At 41.4% G+C, this 22,665-nt stretch overlaps 1 protein-coding gene and 1 long non-coding RNA gene across 5 annotated transcripts in view; both read right to left on the reverse strand.

The window, feature by feature from the left end:
- The window catches only part of GLIS1 (GLIS family zinc finger 1), a 204,542-nt gene that overhangs the window by 155,667 nt on the left and 26,210 nt on the right, over positions 1 to 22,665 (reverse strand). The window lies entirely within an intron of this gene.
- On the reverse strand, positions 16,200 to 16,947 carry LOC108492740. The gene is made up of 3 exons (XR_001873206.1): positions 16,855 to 16,947; positions 16,565 to 16,626; positions 16,200 to 16,354 (listed from the first exon to the last, which is right to left on the reverse strand). It is a non-coding gene; the product is annotated as an uncharacterized LOC108492740 (long non-coding RNA).

Here is a 22,665-nt window from a genome sequence, read left to right on the forward strand (position 1 = left end):
CACAGCTTGCACCAAAGAACTGTACTTTTGATTAACTGCACAGATGAAGCTGCTATGCCATCCATGTTTTCCAGCTGGGAGAAAAAACAATCTTAAAATCCATCTGAGATCACTGCAAAGCAGCTGATACTGTTCAAAAGACCACAAACATGTGGGTGAAATGCTAAATTTTCAATGCTCTCTAAAGAAAAAAGAAAACAGGAAGATCCTTATGAAAACACTAAGTGGAAGATATTATCTTGCCTGACAAAGGCTTGCACTTCAAGACCACTAAACTAAAGAAACTGAAAATATACCCTTTAGCAAAGAATAAAGTTGAAATCCATCTTAGCTGTCTTGTTTGCAAACGGAATCTGATCCTCATATTTCAAAGTAGCTGAAAATGACTCAAGACAAATTCACAAATCCAGTTACTCAACATGAGATAATGGAAATTATGGCTCTATAACTCATAAGGGATGCTTCTGAGAAAATTTCTGGAAAGTGCTGTACAATTATACATGATGAAACAATGGATTTCTCCAAAAGACAGCTAGTGGTTTTATGTCTGCAGTATGTGGATGACAACATGAGCATTCATACAGAGTTCACCAGATCCTGCAATCCATTCTGTACTTGTGATGAATTCTGTACTTGTGATGAAATCACATCAATAATTAGAATATTGTGTGCAGATAGGGACATCCAATGGTATGGATAATGCTGCAACAGTGCTGTTAAAATGGCAAGCTTTGCATCAGCCTGACCACAGAAGGAAGAATCAGAAGTCATGAATACTCACTCCTGAGGATTCTCCTTTATCTAAACAGGCATTCTGGAAAATGTTTAACTTTTTTGGTAATATCTGAAGCACATTAACAAAGATACGTTGCCTACACCACCTCGCCTCTGTGTCCTCTATCTTACAAGAAGAATCACACTGTGAGAACCCGCCACATGTGAAACTTGGGACGATGCAAAGGGTGCAGTGAAAGATCCTGCATTAACAGCACAGCAGCTCAGATGGGAAAGACTAACACCCCTTCTGGTACTGAATTAAGGGAGTCCTACCTACTGTAAACAAGCAATCTTTACACAGCCCTGCAAGGTCTGGGTATATTATATAGAGAGAAGGCCACTTTCTTACACTAAGACATTAATTTCCTTCACTCATCCAAATGGGATAAAAGTTACAACTTGTTTGTATCCAATGGCTTTTCACCAAAGATTACTGGAGTGCCTGAATGCAGTTACTGAAAATTAGAAGGGAGTTGTCTAAGTGTATCTGTGCTGAAGTAATGTTTTTATAGCATCCAGTATTCAATCAACTTGAATGCAGAGGCTTAGAAAATGATTCAAGATCTTTGAACTGACATAACAACTCCAAACATAGCCGAAATGCAAAAACAAAAAGGGCTTCAAGTGGCTGATTCTGATTTCAGCTGTAATTGCCTGATTACTCAGTCTTCTGTCGCAAGCCAACTGTAAGCTCACAGGAAGGTCCTTGTAGTCAGTTCAGCAGTACCTAAGCTGGCTCAGCCAAGCCTGGCCTCCAGAACAGCACAGTGGATAATTTTGATGTTACCAGCCATCAGTGCTGTAAGCAAGAGCAGTTTTAACACTATCACATTAAAAACCAAGCTTCAATCCAGGATGAGACACTCATTTCTCCAGTGCTGCGTGATTTTAAAAACGAGAATAGAACCGACAACTTACAGCTTATAGATGTTTTGGAAGAACTCATATCAAGGAATAGGGGGCAAACATGGCTGACTACAACTTTTGGGGGCCTGCATATAATTTCTTTTACTCACAATTTGAAAACAGCCTTCTGTCCTCAGGAAGCTATGCTGATGTGCCTCCTCACAGGCTCAGGTGGCCCCATGAGCAGTCGCTTCATCTTTTCCTCCAGCTTTCAAAAATAACCTATTCCACAAATGTATCTGTAAGACAAGGCTCCTCTTCTTCCAGAAGCCTCATACACTCAAAACAACCACCAGGCCCAAACAGTTTTACTTGTTTACAAAAAAGTTGCCTTTCCTCTGAACACCTACTAGGGGCATGAGAGCCTTGCCTCATCCCAGGGCCTTTTAGGAAGAGGCCTGAGTTCCTCACGCCTTCCCTTCTTCCAGCAATGGCTTCAAGTATTTTCTTCACCTTCTTCTGTTTATTCTCTGGATAATTAGGACAGGAAAAGTCAGCACCTCAAGTTATTTGTGGCTGTGGTGGTTCTAGAGCTAAAGCCTTTAAAGTTCACACACACTGTGATAGGGACATTGCTTAAATTCTTATAAAACCTGCAGTTATTAACAGCCTAAATTTTGCACTAAGATGTTCAACTTGGTCTATAGGCCATGCATTACTATTGTTAGAGCCCAACAACTATTCAAAAACTGAGATCAGAATGTCTTTCAAGGTATTTTTGTTTAAAAATATTGGTCTTGAGTCCCTCATTCCTTGCTCAGCCTGACACCAGAGGAAACCCTGAGGACCAGCCAGTCTTTTAGAAATAAGACTGTCCATTACATACCCAGGATTTCTCTCCCTGTAGGACATCCTGCTGATGCCTTGACTTTGTTTGCCAAATAGTAAATGCTTAAGATATATAATGCTTGATCCCTCTGTGTCCCCTAGGAACTACTTCAACATTAACAACTCAAGGAACTGACTTGTATTCCCTCCTCCCTTTCAGTACAGAAAACAACAAATAAGAAAAATCCTCATGAAGTAGTTTGTTAAAAATCTTTGGCTTTATCGCCAGCACATATATTTCTATGATTTGCAAGTCTTCCTTCCTTATAAGAAGTCTGACTTCACAGTTCAGCAGTTTGATCCAGAGATAGCTGGCATCTTTACAGTGAGTAGATAAGTAATGTTTTCATGCAATGTGACAGTAGTTACTGTGCATATAGCAGAGTAAAGTAATTGACTCTCCTGATTTATTACAAATGCTATCAACACAAAATTCACAGTAAGACTTTCATTATACTATGTTTTCTGTATAAACATCTCCATGGGTTTTGTCGATCCATTTTACATCCAAAAAACCATAACAGCAGGGATGCATAAAATATAAATATGTCTGAGTCTGTATTTTGACTATTTCTAAGAAATATGCTTTAAGCAATTAAAATGATAAATAGAATAGGAAAGGAAGCTACTTCATTGTTTAAATCCAACATTTCATGCTGAAATGATTTCGCAGGATCTCTCTTCTTCAAACTGTCCTTCCATCTACCTGAATTTCCCCCTTCCCCCAACCCTGAAGGAAATGAACTACAGACAGTTTGGGGGGAGATCAGATTTATGTGTCTTGAACACTATAAAGACTTATTATATATTGCAGACAAAAGTTTGACAATTCCTGCCAAAACCCCAGTCTATACATCCCTAGCTGCAGACTGAGTTGGTGCCATAACCTGCAGTTTGGAATGTGTTTAAATCAGGCATTACCCAAGGTACAGATCAGGTGCTTCCAAGCACCCCAAAAACGTCTGTAGTTGGTGTAACCGTGTGGATACCACTAGATTTACAGGACTACGGCACAATGGAAATATTTTGTATCATCTGGTTTGTGACACCTGACCCCTCTGTAACATCCAACCCTCCAGGGCTTTCCGGAGAGGTAGAACCACTCCTCTCCTAAAAGGCATCTTCAATTCTAACAGCTTCATCTTGAGTCTCTCATACAAGGTCAGACTCAAAGCTGGGCTTTCAAAGGACAAAACTGGGGGCCACGCACAAAATGTGTCACTATATTCACACACCTGTCCATGTGTTAGATGTAGATAAAAACTCAATACCTGGGGATGGAGGAGTCTAGTTGGGTATTTACATGAGCAAACTGGCTACAGTCCTCCCTCACACTTGGCCTCCAAGGTGAGAAGATTCAGTCCTCAATGAGATAATGCTTTTCCTCTAATTGTGAAAAACATTACACAGCATTTGGGTTAGATTTTCAAATATTACTCCTCTGGATGGCTGACATGAGACATTCATTAACTGAAGTGTCAAACAAGAGCAGATGAAAGTTCTATCATTGAGTATTTTTTCCAATTCTACAATTCTTTCAACAGCTATAAGCAAACAGTAGCACTCTTGTCCATCAGAAAGAGTCTGTAGGCCAGACAGATCCTACTGGCTGGAAATCAAGATAACTCCCATAGAGATGAAAAAAAGAAGTAAATTGACTCTATTCTAAAATCTTACAGACATTTGTCAGCAAAAATGTATACATACATAAAAAACAGATTCTGAGTCTGGATCTGAAAAAAAAGATCTTGTAAATGTTTACTTTGCAAAACATCTATTCCCACCCTTAAATCTCCTGTATGTCAGTAATAAGTTAAAGTATTTATTTGCGAGTTATTATTTTTAAATACAGGTAGCAGGTTGCTTGCATTACTGTGGCTGCTGATACAACAACCTTCTAGAAAAGTAGGGCTTCTATAATCGCCACAGACTCTCCCTTTTGAAAGCACTCCTAGGGTACCTTGAAGTCTCATTCTTTTTAATCAGGCCTGTATATTTACTTTCTTATACATCTGAATAAAATACGAAGATGATAGCTAGGAATTCCTGTGATTATCAAGCAGTAAAAGTCCAACAAAATACTGCTCTCCATACCTTTCCTTCTTTGTGCTATTCCCTGCCTTCTGTGGGGCAAAATTTCATTTAACTCTACCATGAAAAGCAGGAGGGAGAACAAACATTTAGTGGGTCTAGCCAGGAGATTTCTTTATGCTCCAGAGACAAGAGCTGAGCTGATACTCTATAGTAAAAGTCCATCACTAGAGCAGAAAGGTTCTCCATGTGGTAGGTCAATAAAGCTCATTCCAGCATGGTATGATTTGTTTACACAACAGGTCTGGTTTAAGACTGTTGGGTTATTTTTTAAATACTTTCACACAATCTTCATGAATGGTCACTGTTGTGCTAGTCACTCAGATCTCCAGAAACAGGAGTCACAACAAGAGATCTTATTACCCATTGTTGAAAACAAAACAAAACAAAACAAAACTCTCTCTTCTGTGGTGAAGGTAACCATAGGCAGTCTGATCTCCTGAGCTCCACAGGTGTCTTCCCGTGTGATCATACATGGCTTTCTTCCAAACACATTCACTCAGTCCAGACCCCAGCAGCCAAATCTTTCTGTAAAAACCAGATCTGTAGGAACTGTCAAACTCCTCTGCAGATGCGTGGCATGGAGTAGGGATATGACCAGCAATGCATTCCCAACCTTGTACATAAACAGCTCTCCTGTCATTGCCTTGTTTAGGCCTGGGTCCAATGACAAAACATTCTGCTAATGAAAACAAAACATGACACTTAATTCTGCCTTCCCACTGGCTGAGAGTGAAATACTGCCTTGCAAAGAAGTAGTTATTTGCCACCATTTTAGTGATGACGAAATGATGGTTTGATTCCAAAAGCTAATCCCTTGGCTTGAATGAAGTTAGCTAATCTGTTTGTTGTGTCACTTGTGTTCAGAGAGGAGGTTTGTCTTTATTAGGCTGTAATGCTGAATCAGATACTCATTGCAAACAGCTTCCTTATCTATTCCATCAGCCAAAATTAGCACAGATGCAGAATTGGTGCTCTCATACTGGGTAATGTTATAGGGCTCACCCTCAGCAGCAACTATTACAGGATTACAGAACATTTTCTACTTTTAAATGCATGTAAGGTGGCTGGAAGCGCATTCGTCCTCTTTCTGTCAGGCCAATACAGCTCTGCTCCATACCAATGTCCCCAAACCAAAACCTTTCAAGAAGCAGAGCAAGACAGGGCCCCTGTGAGCTCTCTCCCAGGCTCTGAGCTTTGCTGAGGAACCCTTGCCCTGGCCTGCTGTCCTTGGGCTGGAGTAACTTCTGCAGCTGCCCTCCAGTACTGACCCATCCAGTGGTCTTTATTATTCAAGCTCTCAACTTACACTGAACACAACAGCAAATATTAAGTCAGACTTCAAGGCAAACACCATCTCCAAAGTTCTCTACAGACACCAATAAATCAGCACAGTCTAGGGAAGTATCAGTCACAGTAGCTACAACTTCCTTTCTTACAGGTGATGAAATGGAAGCCAGGAGACTTACTAAATTCATCCACGACAGGCTGCAGGACTATGCTCAGAATACTGCTCTCCCTCAACTTCACAGTCCTCTCCAGCTGTCTGTCCTTGTGTTATGCCTCAGAACGTATAGAAGAAAGGATAACTGTTCTTAAGGAAGTCATCTTCATCCCAAATCATGTGAGAGTGGAATGGTTCTGGAAGGGCCCAGCATGGGGATGGGAGCAGCTGCTCTGTACACTCACATAATCAAGATGTCCAAATGAAAACGTGCCGTTGTAACGGTTGCCATTTCTCCTCGCTAATTTTCCCCGTTACCGCACATGTAACTCAGCCTGCCTGACACGTGTGTGTACACGACAGTGCTGTGTTTGCCAGAACACTTACAAATCTTCCTATAGTCAAAGTATCCGCAGGCCCCTACCGAGATGCAGTACCCTTTGTTTAGACAACATACACAAGCTTAAAGACAGTTCCTCCCAAAGGAATTTCAAAAAGAAGTGGGTGAGGGAGGGAAAGAAGAGAACTGAGGCACAGAGAGTTCAAGTAATGTGTTCGTAGTTGTAGAGCAAGCCTGAAGGGAGCTGGGAATTAAAGCCAGACCTCCCAGGGCCCAGCTCAGTGCATTAACCACTAGACCCTCTCTCATGAAAGCCTACTCCCACTTTCAATAGCATAGCAAATTGAAGCATTGAACTAAATCCCTGGCACCAAGCATCAATACTGATGGATCACTTAATTTCCCAATACCTCAAATCATCACTACACACATCGTGGTCTCTTGCTTTGCAATATATACAATATATACTCTATTTTCACAAAGCCACAAGTAATTGTTGCTTCATCCGTTAAAGAGTATTTTGGCTGAATAGAGGGGTTTTGTTTTGTTTTTGTTTGGAAATCCTGCCAAGAAACCCTCTTTGGTGGATAGTAACACATTTAGGGACTTATAACATTACAAGTTAAAAGGAAAGCTTGATTAAAAATTATATCAAACCGAACGAAGTTGGCTGAAGAATCAGAGCATCAAAGAATGGGAATCTTTCCCAGTAAGGCCAAAGTTACTGCCCAGAGTCCATGGCAAACAATGGAAGTATTCATCAGACATAGTGCACCTTCCCTGCTGAATGTTTGCAAGAGCACAGAAAAGCAGAGCTGGCCCTGGTATCAACAGGCCAACTCTGTCTTAGAAAAAAACTACAGTCGAGTCAGTCACAATGTCCACAACACAATTCAAATTTCAACTGTCCTTCACGAGATCAGACAGATCATGTTTCCTGAACAGCTTGGAGAGTCAGCTCACAGGCTTCCACAGCAGCTCTTTCAGAAGCAAACACCTGAGAGTCCCATATGTCCATGTCTATACACACAGACATACCTAGTGCAAATTTCCAAGGCTTTCAGGAGAGCTGCACACATACGATGGGCTGCCAACATGAGCCAAAGCCCACAAAACTCAGCCCTAGGAAAGAGCACATACCACAGCCCTGTGTCACTGCTTGGGCAGTAACAGCAGCTTATCACAACTGACCTACTGCCCTCGGGACCTACAGGGCACTCCAACCTCTTGAGATGGTCTTGTTGTCTTTGTAATAACAAAGGAATGATGTATGTTTGAGTACGTACAAGAATCTCTTGAACTGGAATATTCCCTTGCTTTATAACGGAATCCAAGCCAGCTGTAGGTAAAATCAGCAGTCCCCAGCACTGAACAGCAACAGCTCCATCATCTCAGTAATGTAGCCAACTCCTTTCACATTGTGGTTTAACCACAGATGTTAAAAATACTACTCAGTGGAGGTGAATTTAACAGTGAAAGGGAAGAAAGACAACCATCATTTTCTGATTTACAGGAAGGCAGAACACTTCTGCAGGTAATTCTGCAAGTGTGTTATCTGCAGGTAGGGAAGTCATCAGAAGAGCTAAGCCCACCTCAGAGACAGAGCTGACCCTGAAGAGGAATCAGTTGGTGAAATACTATGGGCCCTTCCCAGCTGGAGACCTCTGTGGAAGGATCCAGTTCCCTGCATCATACGAAGCTGCTCTTGGGAGCAGCAGCAAAGGATCAAGGGTTGAGAGATTCTTGGGGGAAAAAAAATAAGTGCTCTCCTGCTTAAGAGGGAAGCAAATCCTCTGAGTCCCTGCAAAAATGGATTCCTGTGCTGATCTGTCAAACCTTCCACGTGGATACACGCAAGATTGAACTGCTGTGCTGCCACTGCCAATCTGCTTTGTGCATTACAGTCATGTCTCAGCTTTGCTCATCTGTCCATGTGGTCAAACCACCACAGCTCAACAGCTGAGCCATTCTGGCTGTTCATGGAGGAAGCATTTTTAGCCTGAAGCAGGTGTGAGATCATTCCTCCAAATATTTTTCCCATGGTGAACCAAACTAAGTTATATTGTCTCCCCTTTCCCACAGGCCAAAAACACAGTAGGGGACAGTCATCACAGTGTAGCTGTGAATTTTTATTCTACAAAAATGAACAACAGTTACAAAAGCAGAAGACTTTCATTGTCCACTGTCCCTGAAAAAAAACCCAAACCCAAACCTGTCTAAAAATCTAACTTGTATATTAAACAGGGATGTCAAATAAAGTTACAATTTTAACCTGTGGTTAAAATAAAAAAAAGAACAATTTAACTGACCGAACCTAGTACATTATACAGAAATTTCCATCCAACATGAGGACGAGAAAACAAGAAATGATGAGCACAAGTTGCTCCCAGCAGCTCAACTCAATGAAAACTGTGGGTGTATATGTGAACACTTCTTCAGTGAAAGATCAGGACCACTTCTTCACAGCTCTGCTGTAAATGGAAGAACCAAACAGCTCTTAGATGTGTCTAACAGCTGAACAGCCACTGGTCCAGTTGCAGTTCTCCATCTTTTCTTTTTCTTTTTTTTTCCCCCACAAAGCTGATTGAATAGCAACTGAAAATTTTCTTAGCCCTGACTGCATGCTGCAAACATTGCTGCTACAGCATAGACATTACGACTTTAATAAAACTAGAAGCAGCTAATGATTAACAATGAAAAATAATATTTTTTCTTCAAGCAATTAAATTGTAATATAGGGCTCTCTAATTCCTTCCTGTCCAGTCCCATGGGCCTAAGAATAAGGCAAGACGAGAAATAAATAATGTGTTGCTGTTACACTGTTTGAACCAAAACTTAAAGTCGCTACAGAAGAAATATTGTCTCCCTCATTAATTCTGAAATCTCTTTTATGGTTTCATATATCAAGTTACCTTTCTGCTAACCTTTTATTTATATGCTAGTTTACTGCATTATATTCCCCATTCAGCATTATTTTAATGAGTAATTTGGCTTTGATAAGTCTATGACACATCACAGACAAATTCATGCTACGTTTAGCCCAGCAAACACTCCAAAATAAGCAGGCACCCAACATTCAAAGGGCCTGCAATATTTTGCAACCACTCCTTGATGTTAGTTTATTTATTCCCTTCCAAATGCAAGTAACTTCCCAGCTCACTTTATCAACAAAAGTACTAGCAGCAGACAAGAAAGGGATTATGTTAGAAGGAGGGCTCAGTAAGCATTTAGACCTAAGTACTTAAGTGTGTGATTTCTAAATCAGACCCTGAATAACCTACATGGAATGAAAGAAACCTGCAACTTCAACATAACCTGGAATTCCACTTAATCTACTACTAAGGAAGCTGCAGAAGGTCTGGTCAAGATCAGCCTTTCAGTGCTGGATGCTCTATGAACAGATGCAGCCCTCTTCAATGTTCTTTATACAATCCGGATGGGAGTTACAAAACAGGTATCAGAAGGTTCTATGAGCAAAACAGCAGCTTCTGAAGTCTACAAAGTAATTTGTAAGCAACTGCAGGACCGCACTTACGTGAATAAATAATGCAGAGAGAACAAAAGAGAAATCTCAAAACATGCAGTGGAAATGCAACCATCACACCAAGAAGTTTTGCACAGGGATTTCAGGCAAGAGAAGGAATCTGTACCTTGAGGTGAAATCAAAGAGACACTAAGAGAATAAGATGGAGAAAAGCTTCAAAGTGTCTGCTGGGCTAAATAGAGATGAGAAACCTTCCAATTCAGTTGGCTAGGTTTTTTTAAGAGCTGTGAGACTTACCTCAGAACCCTAGGCTGAACCCAAAGAGTGCAGGCTGGGGGTACTGCTTTCACCACACCACTCTTCAGGGCTCTTCTACCAGTCACTACGGTTCATCCATCCTGAGCCCTGGACTTGCAGCTGTTTGTCCTGGGCAGGAGACACAGCTGATCTCATTTACTGTGCCCACCAGGGACACACATGTCAATGAGAAATGTCCCCCTCATGCCACCTGGGCTGCAGATGTCCTACGTAATGTAACCCTGACGTTACAGAACCTGCATCATGAAGACTGACGGAAGCTGCTTAATGTATCGCCCCTCTTCCAAAATATGCTAAAGCAACTATCAGAAAGTAAGCTTTAATTCCTAAATACTAAAATTTAATTCCTAAATTCCTAAAAAGACTATTATCCCAGGTCAAGGTGGGATGGGAAAAAAAGAGGTTTGGTTCTGTTTCGTTTTTAAACCTGACACAGCACCCTTGCTGGAGCATGTGAAGATCACACACTTATGAAAGCACAAAGAGCACTGAGGAGAGACAGCCTACCTTCACATTTCAGAGGAACTGCATTAGGGTACAGATCCTAAGGCACCAACTTAATGAAAAATGAAGTTTTTCGGTGTTGGCAGATGTTTAAATAACCATCTTAGCTTTGCTCCAGACCTCCTCCATCTGGTAAAACTCCCTGGTATTTCACAATGACACAAGTGCCCCCACTCCCACAGACACCACTATCATCTTCAGTGATGACGTGTGCCCTGGAAATACTAGTTATTGTAGCTCCAAGCCCTGCGTTTTATGAGCTTTGAATAATTCTTAGCATTCAAAAACCTCATTCCAAAGGAAAAGAATAACAAGGTTTAAAAAAACAAAAGGACGGATGGGTAGCTGTTGGCTACCTGAGCAGAAAAGGGCACCAGAAGTTTCTTTCTCCCTGCACATAGTTTAGTTGCACTTACAGGCTGCTGCATTCAAAAGCTTCCAGTTCCACATTAAGTCAAATTCTATTTTTGATCACTCTTCTAGAAAGTGGAGCTCTCAGGATTTCTGGGTTACAATTGTTACTTATATGCAGTGCTCTTGACCACATATTGTCCCCTCAGTCCCCTCACAAAGCAGATTAAGTATCACCAGCCTCACTCTGCAAGCAGCAAGTCCAAGGCAGGGAGAAGGTGTTTGACTCATTCAGGATTGTAAGGATGAGCCACAGCAGAGTCAGGCCCCAAACTGAGATGACACACATCCACATCACTGCAGCACAGTAACCAGGGACAGAGGTCACTCAGCTGGCTTAGACACCACACGCTCAACAATCCCATTGGACTAGGAGGCGAAGGATATCACCTTTGTTGGCAAAATAAAAATGCTCAATTAAGGATTCAATCTTGCAGACACTGGCTGTGAGGCATTCCCAGGGATGTCCCTGATCCACCTCCGAAGCAGCAGTGATGCTGTCAACTGGTGCAGTTCTCAGTTACAAGAGTTCGCTTAAGAATGCAGAGAAGACATGAAAAATATAATGAAGCTGCTTTTTAAGAGAGAATCATTTGCTGCTGCTTTTCAAAATTGCTCTTGTTGCAGTAACACGCATACACTTCAGTATCTTTGATTCATAACAGAAAGTTATTTATATTATACGTAATTTGTATTTAGCACATATTCATATATAAGTATATAAACATAAGCACTACACTAAACTATTTAGATAAAACATTTGTCAGAAAGGACAATGTCTTAAACCACACAGATCAAAACAGAGTTGTTTCTGTTTCATGGAGTATTTCCATTCCATGAAACTTTTACTTTTGTTGTTCTCAACAGCGAGTGATATCAGTGGTATCACTCTCATCACCAAAACTCTATCAACAAAATGCCCTGTAAAAGCCTGAGTTATAATATCAGGGTTTCATCAGCCCTAACCCAACTGGTTTAATGAGGAACAATCGTATAAGTGGGAAAATGATTTATCTTGGGACTGTGGAGCAGATAATTTTGGCTAAATTTTTCCAGATGGCTTCGAAACCTGAAAACTAGCCAAACCCTTCACCTACCCACTGAAAGAGCTTGGATGCCTTCCCTAGTTGATTCATAAAAAGAACGTGTTGTATATAGTCTGTATGGAATGATACCCCCATTCTTGGCCACCAGCACAGGGATATAATTAATCAGTATTAGCTAATACATGTTTTTCTTTCCATTTATGTTAGAAATGGAGATTAAACACAAACTTCTTACAACCTTTGGATTTGATATTCTCCCAGTAAGCGCTAATGGTGGGAGATCAGGAATTTCTGCCTCCTAGCAGCACAGAGTTGCCTTTACAAGGACCCAATACCACGGCCAGTAGGTCACCCTTGCTTCCCAAGCACCAAAGAGGGAGATCCTGATTTATGATTTTGTTATTACAGGCATCTTCTAAAGGCCTTCTGTCCAGCCCGTTCAGCTTGCCTCAGCAATGTCCCAGCACCAGCAGTCTGCATCCTCCACAGCAAAGAGCTGCAGAAACACAAACCAGCAGTAACCAAAAAAAACATGCAAAGAAAAAGCAACATGTCAGAGAGGAACAACCACTCTGGCAAAGCATGGCATTACAGAGCAGAGGAGGCAGAGAACCTTTTCAGTAGAAATCATGTTTAGAGGAAAGTTGTAACTTCTAGGCTTCCTCCCTGGCAGCCTGGTACCAACACTTTGACTCCAAAGACAATTCCTTTATGAGACAGGAAGTCATTAACAGCACAACTACTTTCCTAGTGAAGCAGTATCTGTTCAGTTTTCCTTCAACTTACACAGACTTAGAAAAATCCAAGTCAAGAGGCAGGTTTCTGGATCCAGTCCTATCACAAGCACCACTAGATAAAACTCTGAATGAATTCTGCTGAGAAAGGCTGAACTTAGCAAATGAGACACGGTTTGAACATCAAGGAGAGGGCTGTGAAAGACAGCTGAGCTTGAGGACAGAACGGACACAGAATCTCTGTTCTTGGTGGTGTGGGAAACGTTTCCTGGCTGGGGAAAGATTCACAGAAACCTGGAATGTCTTGGGTTGGAAGGGACCTTAAAGATCATCCAGTTCCAACCCCCTGCCATGGGCAGGGACACTTTCCACTAGCCCAGGTTGCTCAGAGCCCTGTCCAGCCTGGCCTTGAACATTTCCAGGGATGGGGCAGCCACAGCTTCTCTGGGCAACCTGTGCCAGGGCCTCACCATGTTCAGAAGGAAGAATTTCTTCTCATCTCTGTCTATCATTTCCTGAGTGAGATGACCATCATCACCAGCCATGCTCATTGGTGACTAAGTGTTATTTTTCCAAGAGAACCTGACAACCCAGAATTCTATCTTTCTCAAAGTGGTATTTTTTTACGTTTAATGTCAGATTGAGTGACTAAGCTGCATTTTCTTCAATATCATGCATTTTGTCCCCCCTTTTTATTTGCACAAACATTGTGCATCTCTGATCTACATCAGTTCTCAACAAAATCATTCCCCTTCTTTCCAGCCTCAATATATCCACTTTTTTTTTTAAAGTCTTTGATCTATTATTCAATCCATCTTTGAAGCCTTTTAAATTCTGCTAAATCCTTTAGGAGGCAAAATATTAATGTAACAACATTATATTACCTCCAGGGCTATTTTCTATTCTCTTCTTTTTATTCTTTAACATCTGTTGTTTTGGTTTTTGCCATATGTTTGGGGAAGGAGGGCTGAAATCTCTACAGGGAAACATCTGCATTATGAAGATTTTTAATTTCTAATGGGAGAGAATGCTTATCCTAAAATCTCAGGTAAGTAGGGATGTTTTAGTGAGCAAGCTGGGGGAAAGAAAATGAAAAAGAATTTCCACTGGATTTGTTGAAAGCAGGAGTGTACTTCAGCTAACAGCTTATCAAACACAACTTGCTCTGATGATACGAGGTGCAACGTCATGCTTGAACTCAAAAGTTAATTTACACAACACTTGATACAAACATCTCTATTCACAGAAAACCATATTTCTTACAGTATGTATGTATTTCTTGTATACAGTTTTATCATTTTGCAAGTATTTTGAGTTTCTACCCTGAAATGTTCAAACAAAAGCAAACTATAAATATGCCTGTAATTTGCATTCCTTCCCTGTGGAAGATACTGAAGCAGTTTATTCATTTAAATACTTGAAACTTATCATTTTAAAACATTTTTACTGTATCTCATGCAGCAAAGACAATGCTTTCAGATTAAAATTAAAAAGCTATTAATTTGGCACAAATCCTTCAATGAAGATGATGAAGAGGTTACAGGAAGGAGGTAAATATTTCACCACAGCATGAAATTACTTTGTTGTAATAAAAACTTATAAAACTTAAAACTTTCTTACATTTGCAGTGGACATTACTTCTACAAGTCTAAGCTGATATGATATTTAAAAACCCAAGGCTATCTTCTCATGCAGCAGTTTGTCTGTTCTGGAGGAAATGTAGCTTTGAGGATCCAGGTTAGCACAAATTCAGCCACAGAAGGTTAAAACACAGGAGTGAAAATGCTGCCTCAAGCCAGAATGTGTCCTCAGATACATCTGCGTAGCTGAAATCAGTGCAAATATTCCATGTTTGCACCTGTGTAACTGAAAGCAGAATGCAGGTATCTGCTTCCCCTTTAGTCTCAATATTCAGTTAAGAAAACAAATTCAAGCTGTTCCCACTTCTTATGTTTACCAAATTCCTCTAATTGCTCTCCACAGGAAATACTTAGAGGATACTCTTATGCTGACATGCAAAATACTACACAGGGTGATTCCCCACTAACCTATTACTCAGAACTCTGTGCAAAGCCCCAGATATCAAGGTGGGACAAGCAGCTCTGACTTGCTGATTTACCCAATTTGCACCCACGTAAGCAGAATTTAGAACATGTTTACAGAGCAGTTTTTAGCAGCAGCACAGGCTGCCCGCACAGATCTGCTGACTGGGAATCCTGAAGAACACAGGACACATGTAGGGCCAGCAGTACAAGCAGTAGGCCATAAAGGGCCACAAGTTCTTAAGCAGAACTGAATAAATTCACTCGAAAGACCTGAAATATGAGGTGGCCAGTGGTTCACAAAGGGAGAAAAACAAAAACCTCAAACTTTCCAAAGAGCAAAAGCTTATTAATCTTTTTCTGTTCAGCTTCTAAAGTTTTATAACCACATATCTCACCTATACGCAGTCTAAGACTAACGTGTCTTGTTCCGTGTAAACTCCCCAATCAATGCTGCCTCCTTTTCTATTAATCCACCCTTTAAAATACGTTCTTTTATCAGGTTTTAATGTCTAACATGATTTAATCAAGAACACATGCCTCATAAATATCATCTGTCATGTTCCATTAGTTTCATGTGGAAAAGTACAAGTCAATAAACAAAGGTTGTGCCATAAATCTGCCTTGAACACATTATACCTCAAATAAGAAAATAAAAACATGTGTGTCCTTTGACCTGGATATTCTTAACATGGAACTTCAGGTATTGTCTTATGCCTTTAAAAATGTCTAAAGCATTCACAATTAACTGCGTACCTAAGCAATTTCAATTTACATAATGTTGATATGGAGACGGTGATTAAATAAGCACTATGCCTTTAAGGCACCTGTTAAATAACATCACTGCCTCTGGGTTAAAACTGATATCCCGCCCTACACAATGAAAACCAGGTCCCTCCACCATGCAACTGTGCAGTAAAACCCCCTCATAACTCAGACGAGCCACTGGGTTCAGTTATTAATAGAGAGAGGAGAAGAAAGGAGAAAAAAGGGGAAAAAAAGAAAAAAAGCAGCACCTTCACTTGAGCACTGCATGGAAATGTGGTTGCTGTAAGCACCAGTGAGTCCAACGGATCCCTAGGAGCTCTCCTTGGCCCCTCCACTCCAGCACGGGTGGGCACCAGTTTGTCACCAGTTCTCTTATTGTCCAAGGACACAAATAACATCAGGTACTCAGTTTTGGTACTTACACCAATGACCAAACTTGATGCTTGGGTCATCTGGGAATTTTTATTTAAGGAAATTCCCAGCCTTTCCAGAGTTGCAGGCCACAGTCAGAGCTTTCCATCTCTTCTGCTCTTTACAACACAGCAGTCTGTGGCTTTTGGTGTTTTCCACTAATGATCTCAGTTTGTTGCACACTTTGAGGAGTGTGTTGTGGCTTGTGGGTGGTGTGGGACAGATGCTCCCTGCACTGAGTGCTGATTGCCTGCAACAGCAACAAACTGGTTATCATCCATGTGGTCTTTCCCAGTCCCTTGTTCCAGTGGGCTTTGGACTGGACACCCTCCCTGCCTGGCCTTCTGCCCTACAGCAGCACAGACAAGGGCCAGAGATTTCACTGGGGTCCCTGTCCATGCCCCAGAACCTTTCTGTGCAGCTGCCCATTGTGTCCCAGATGACTTCCCAGGTGACTCACTCAAATTCAGCTCTGCTGGAAGCAATAATCTTTTCCTGAGGTCCCACTGACTTCCGTCGGATCTGGAAAGTGTGGGACAGTTCTGATTCCTGTCTAAAACCAGGGAAATTGGACTGACAACAGCTCTAGAGTCCACGGGAAAGTCAAATCTTTTCCTTTCATGCATTGTGAAATCTGAGAAACAAGAAACTCTTAACTCACGAGTTCAATTTTGAAGCTTTAAAAAGAAAATAAAGAATATCTGGGTTTTTTTCTTAATGACTACTGTGATCACATACACACACACTTACTTCCAGCAGGTCCAGTTTTATCTCTTGATGCAGATGGGCCCACACTCGTGTCCAAAGTGGTTGTAAATCTCTGTGAATGCAAGGAAGAGGCTGACAAGGGGATTCCTGTCACCACAGGAGTGTCCTCGCTCTCACACCTCTCAGCTGGCCGTACCACCAGACCTGTGGGCCCAGAGTGAAACTGCCGATTGCACAGGACCGACAGCACCCAGAAGAGTGACCATCATCACAGCACCCTGGTGCTGCCCTTCACAAGTCAGGGTTTAGAGAACCAGCCCAAAAGGCTGGGCAGCGACTCAGCCCTCCAGAGAGTTTCCCAGGACATGCTGGGAGTACACAAAGTGTTTTATTTTGTATGTTAAGTGAGAGGACGCTTCGTGTTCTCAGTGCCAGACACAGAATCAGTGTATGGTACACAGGTTCCAAGTGCTTACTCCAAGGCTACATCTAACCTGGCTGAACACCAGGCCCTTTGCTGGCAGAGCAACAAGTCTCTTCCAAAAACCAGCACTAATTACAGCTGCTCCCAAGGCCCTTATAAACATCAGGTCCCACTTCCCAGCTCTTGCATTTCTTTTTCTTTCAATAACAGGATTTTTAAAAGAAAGAAGTCAGAAGAGTCTGCACATTAGAACAGTCTGATAGGAAAATCATAATACTTGTAATTCCCTGAGATTTTTATCTTGCACATCTCAGACAGACTCCAATGGTATCACCTGGCAAGGAGCCAAAGGAGCTCTGCTACTAAACCAGCACGATAAGATCAGTGCTGAGTGGAGGAAACGCCAACAAAAATCTCCCACTTTTCCCTGGATTTTCATCCAAACAAACAAGTATGTCACTCTAGTTCCCCACTCAACAAAGTCTCAGTGCCTGAAGGCTGGCCCCATCCTCCTCCAAAATGATTAAAAGTGCAGTGTATTTTCTCTGAGTCACTCCCCACCCCACTACTCATCTATGAGGCCTCAACCACTTGGTGGAACAATAGATTTTCACATGGCACAGCTTTCTAGGCAACTGTCTGCATCACGTGCTGGAACTAACGATGGGAAGAATCAAAATTAATACTATTGCACCACTCACAGAAGATGCCTTTAAAAGGAGACCCACAGAAAGCATGAACTGAGAATATTCAATGCCAGAAGACTAAGTACCAGATCCAGAGAGCTGTTTAGGCACTGAATTTCCACGGACGTCAATGGGAATTAGGTGTCTGAATACCTCTCTGGATCAGATCTTTAGTAAAGCAAACTTTGAGGCTTGATTTTTCAGTAGTTCTACAGTTCCTATAAATTCTTCATCACCTCCTTTCAGGAGCAGGTCCTTCAAAGGAATGTCTAGGAGAGTCATCACACATTCATCTTGCTTGAAAATAACCATCCAGTTCTCAAAGCAAACAGGTCGGATCTGATAAGTACATTAAAAAAAACCCCAAAACAAAATACCACCTTTTATGGCATTGTTCAGGTGTCACTGTTTGGCTTCCCAGGAGCCATTTAGCTCTATGAATCTCTAAAGCAAGATCCTGTCTCTACTTATAGCCTATGGAGTGGTAAGATGGTAAGAGGCATCTGACAGCTACTGCATTGTGGAAGAATACCTGATGGACACTGGCTGCTCCTTAAAACTTACAGATTGTTTTCAATTAACACAGGCATCATGGAATTTCACTGGCTCTTAAAACAACAAAAAACAAAAAACCCCAAGCAAATTCAAGAAACGTGTCCACAATAACATAAACCAACAAACTGACAGGGTTCTGTAACTGAACATCTTTAAAAGCAAAGGGAAATCACTTGCCTCATACCGAAATATAAATCAAAGATACCACCCAAAGGAAAGGGGAAGGAAAAAAAGGCCCTTGTGATGACAGTTCANCACAGCTTCTCTGGGCAACCTGTGCCAGGGCCTCACCATGTTCAGAAGGAAGAATTTCTTCTCATCTCTGTCTATCATTTCCTGAGTGAGATGACCATCATCACCAGCCATGCTCATTGGTGACTAAGTGTTATTTTTCCAAGAGAACCTGACAACCCAGAATTCTATCTTTCTCAAAGTGGTATTTTTTTACGTTTAATGTCAGATTGAGTGACTAAGCTGCATTTTCTTCAATATCATGCATTTTGTCCCCCCTTTTTATTTGCACAAACATTGTGCATCTCTGATCTACATCAGTTCTCAACAAAATCATTCCCCTTCTTTCCAGCCTCAATATATCCACTTTTTTTTTTAAAGTCTTTGATCTATTATTCAATCCATCTTTGAAGCCTTTTAAATTCTGCTAAATCCTTTAGGAGGCAAAATATTAATGTAACAACATTATATTACCTCCAGGGCTATTTTCTATTCTCTTCTTTTTATTCTTTAACATCTGTTGTTTTGGTTTTTGCCATATGTTTGGGGAAGGAGGGCTGAAATCTCTACAGGGAAACATCTGCATTATGAAGATTTTTAATTTCTAATGGGAGAGAATGCTTATCCTAAAATCTCAGGTAAGTAGGGATGTTTTAGTGAGCAAGCTGGGGGAAAGAAAATGAAAAAGAATTTCCACTGGATTTGCTGAAAGCAGGAGTGTACTTTAGCTAACAGCTTTTCAAACACAACTTGCTCTGATGATACGAGGTGCAACGTCATGCTTGAACTCAAAAGTTAATTTACACAACACTTGATACAAACATCTCTATTCACAGAAAACCATATTTCTTACAGTATGTATGTATTTCTTGTATACAGTTTTATCATTTTGCAAGTATTTTGAGTTTCTACCCTGAAATGTTCAAACAAAAGCAAACTATAAATATGCCTGTAATTTGCATTCCTTCCCTGTGGAAGATACTGAAGCAGTTTATTCATTTAAATACTTGAAACTTATCATTTTAAAACATTTTTACTGTATCTCATGCAGCAAAGACAATGCTTTCAGATTAAAATTAAAAAGCTATTAATTTGGCACAAATCCTTCAATGAAGATGATGAAGAGGTTACAGGAAGGAGGTAAATATTTCACCACAGCATGAAATTACTTTGTTGTAATAAAAACTTATAAAACTTAAAACTTTCTTACATTTGCAGTGGACATTACTTCTACAAGTCTAAGCTGATATGATATTTAAAAACCCAAGGCTATCTTCTCATGCAGCAGTTTGTCTGTTCTGGAGGAAATGTAGCTTTGAGGATCCAGGTTAGCACAAATTCAGCCACAGAAGGTTAAAACACAGGAGTGAAAATGCTGCCTCAAGCCAGAATGTGTCCTCAGATACATCTGCGTAGCTGAAATCAGTGCAAATATTCCATGTTTGCACCTGTGTAACTGAAAGCAGAATGCAGGTATCTGCTTCCCCTTTAGTCTCAATATTCAGTTAAGAAAACAAATTCAAGCTGTTCCCACTTCTTATGTTTACCAAATTCCTCTAATTGCTCTCCACAGGAAATACTTAGAGGATACTCTTATGCTGACATGCAAAATACTACACAGGGTGATTCCCCACTAACCTATTACTCAGAACTCTGTGCAAAGCCCCAGATATCAAGGTGGGACAAGCAGCTCTGACTTGCTGATTTACCCAATTTGCACCCACGTAAGCAGAATTTAGAACATGTTTACAGAGCAGTTTTTAGCAGCAGCACAGGCTGCCCGCACAGATCTGCTGACTGGGAATCCTGAAGAACACAGGACACATGTAGGGCCAGCAGTACAAGCAGTAGGCCATAAAGGGCCACAAGTTCTTAAGCAGAACTGAATAAATTCACTCGAAAGACCTGAAATATGAGGTGGCCAGTGGCTCACAAAGGGAGAAAAACAAAAACCTCAAACTTTCCAAAGAGCAAAAGCTTATTAATCTTTTTCTGTTCAGCTTCTAAAGTTTTATAACCACATATCTCACCTATACGCAGTCTAAGACTAACGTGTCTTGTTCCGTGTAAACTCCCCAATCAATGCTGCCTCCTTTTCTATTAATCCACCCTTTAAAATATGTTCTTTTATCAGGTTTTAATGTCTAACATGATTTAATCAAGAACACATGCCTCATAAATATCATCTGTCATGTTCCATTAGTTTCATGTGGAAAAGTACAAGTCAATAAACAAAGGTTGTGCCATAAATCTGCCTTGAACACATTATACCTCAAATAAGAAAATAAAAACATGTGTGTCCTTTGACCTGGATATTCTTAACATGGAACTTCAGGTATTGTCTTATGCCTTTAAAAATGTCTAAAGCATTCACAATTAACTGCGTACCTAAGCAATTTCAATTTACATAATGTTGATATGGAGACGGTGATTAAATAAGCACTATGCCTTTAAGGCACCTGTTAAATAACATCACTGCCTCTGGGTTAAAACTGATATCCCGCCCTACACAATGAAAACCAGGTCCCTCCACCATGCAACTGTGCAGTAAACCCCCCTCATAACTCAGACGAGCCACTGGGTTCAGTTATTAATAGAGAGAGGAGAAGAAAGGAGAAAAAAGGGGAAAAAAAGAAAAAAAGCAGCACCTTCACTTGAGCACTGCATGGAAATGTGGTTGCTGTAAGCACCAGTGAGTCCAACGGATCCCTAGGAGCTCTCCTTGGCCCCTCCACTCCAGCACGGGTGGGCACCAGTTTGTCACCAGTTCTCTTATTGTCCAAGGACACAAATAACATCAGGTACTCAGTTTTGGTACTTACACCAATGACCAAACTTGATGCTTGGGTCATCTGGGAATTTTTATTTAAGGAAATTCCCAGCCTTTCCAGAGTTGCAGGCCACAGTCAGAGCTTTCCATCTCTTCTGCTCTTTACAACACAGCAGTCTGTGGCTTTTGGTGTTTTCCACTAATGATCTCAGTTTGTTGCACACTTTGAGGAGTGTGTTGTGGCTTGTGGGTGGTGTGGGACAGATGCTCCCTGCACTGAGTGCTGATTGCCTGCAACAGCAACAAACTGGTTATCATCCATGTGGTCTTTCCCAGTCCCTTGTTCCAGTGGGCTTTGGACTGGACACCCTCCCTGCCTGGCCTTCTGCCCTACAGCAGCACAGACAAGGGCCAGAGATTTCACTGGGGTCCCTGTCCATGCCCCAGAACCTTTCTGTGCAGCTGCCCATTGTGTCCCAGATGACTTCCCAGGTGACTCACTCAAATTCAGCTCTGCTGGAAGCAATAATCTTTTCCTGAGGTCCCACTGACTTCCGTCGGATCTGGAAAGTGTGGGACAGTTCTGATTCCTGTCTAAAACCAGGGAAATTGGACTGACAACAGCTCTAGAGTCCACGGGAAAGTCAAATCTTTTCCTTTCATGCATTGTGAAATCTGAGAAACAAGAAACTCAACTCATGAGTTCAATTTTGAAGCTTTAAAAAGAAAATAAAGAATATCTGGGTTTTTTTCTTAATGACTACTGTGATCACATACACACACACTTACTTCCAGCAGGTCCAGTTTTATCTCTTGATGCAGATGGGCCCACACTCGTGTCCAAAGTGGTTGTAAATCTCTGTGAATGCAAGGAAGAGGCTGACAAGGGGATTCCTGTCACCACAGGAGTGTCCTCGCTCTCACACCTCTCAGCTGGCCGTACCACCAGACCTGTGGGCCCAGAGTGAAACTGCCGATTGCACAGGACCGACAGCACCCAGAAGAGTGACCATCATCACAGCACCCTGGTGCTGCCCTTCACAAGTCAGGGTTTAGAGAACCAGCCCAAAAGGCTGGGCAGCGACTCAGCCCTCCAGAGAGTTTCCCAGGACATGCTGGGAGTACACAAAGTGTTTTATTTTGTATGTTAAGTGAGAGGACGCTTCGTGTTCTCAGTGCCAGACACA

Source organism: Lepidothrix coronata, unplaced genomic scaffold, assembly GCF_001604755.1.
Source record: "Lepidothrix coronata isolate B3197 unplaced genomic scaffold, Lepidothrix_coronata-1.0 Scaffold12, whole genome shotgun sequence".
Classification (NCBI taxonomy): domain Eukaryota; kingdom Metazoa; phylum Chordata; class Aves; order Passeriformes; family Pipridae; genus Lepidothrix; species Lepidothrix coronata.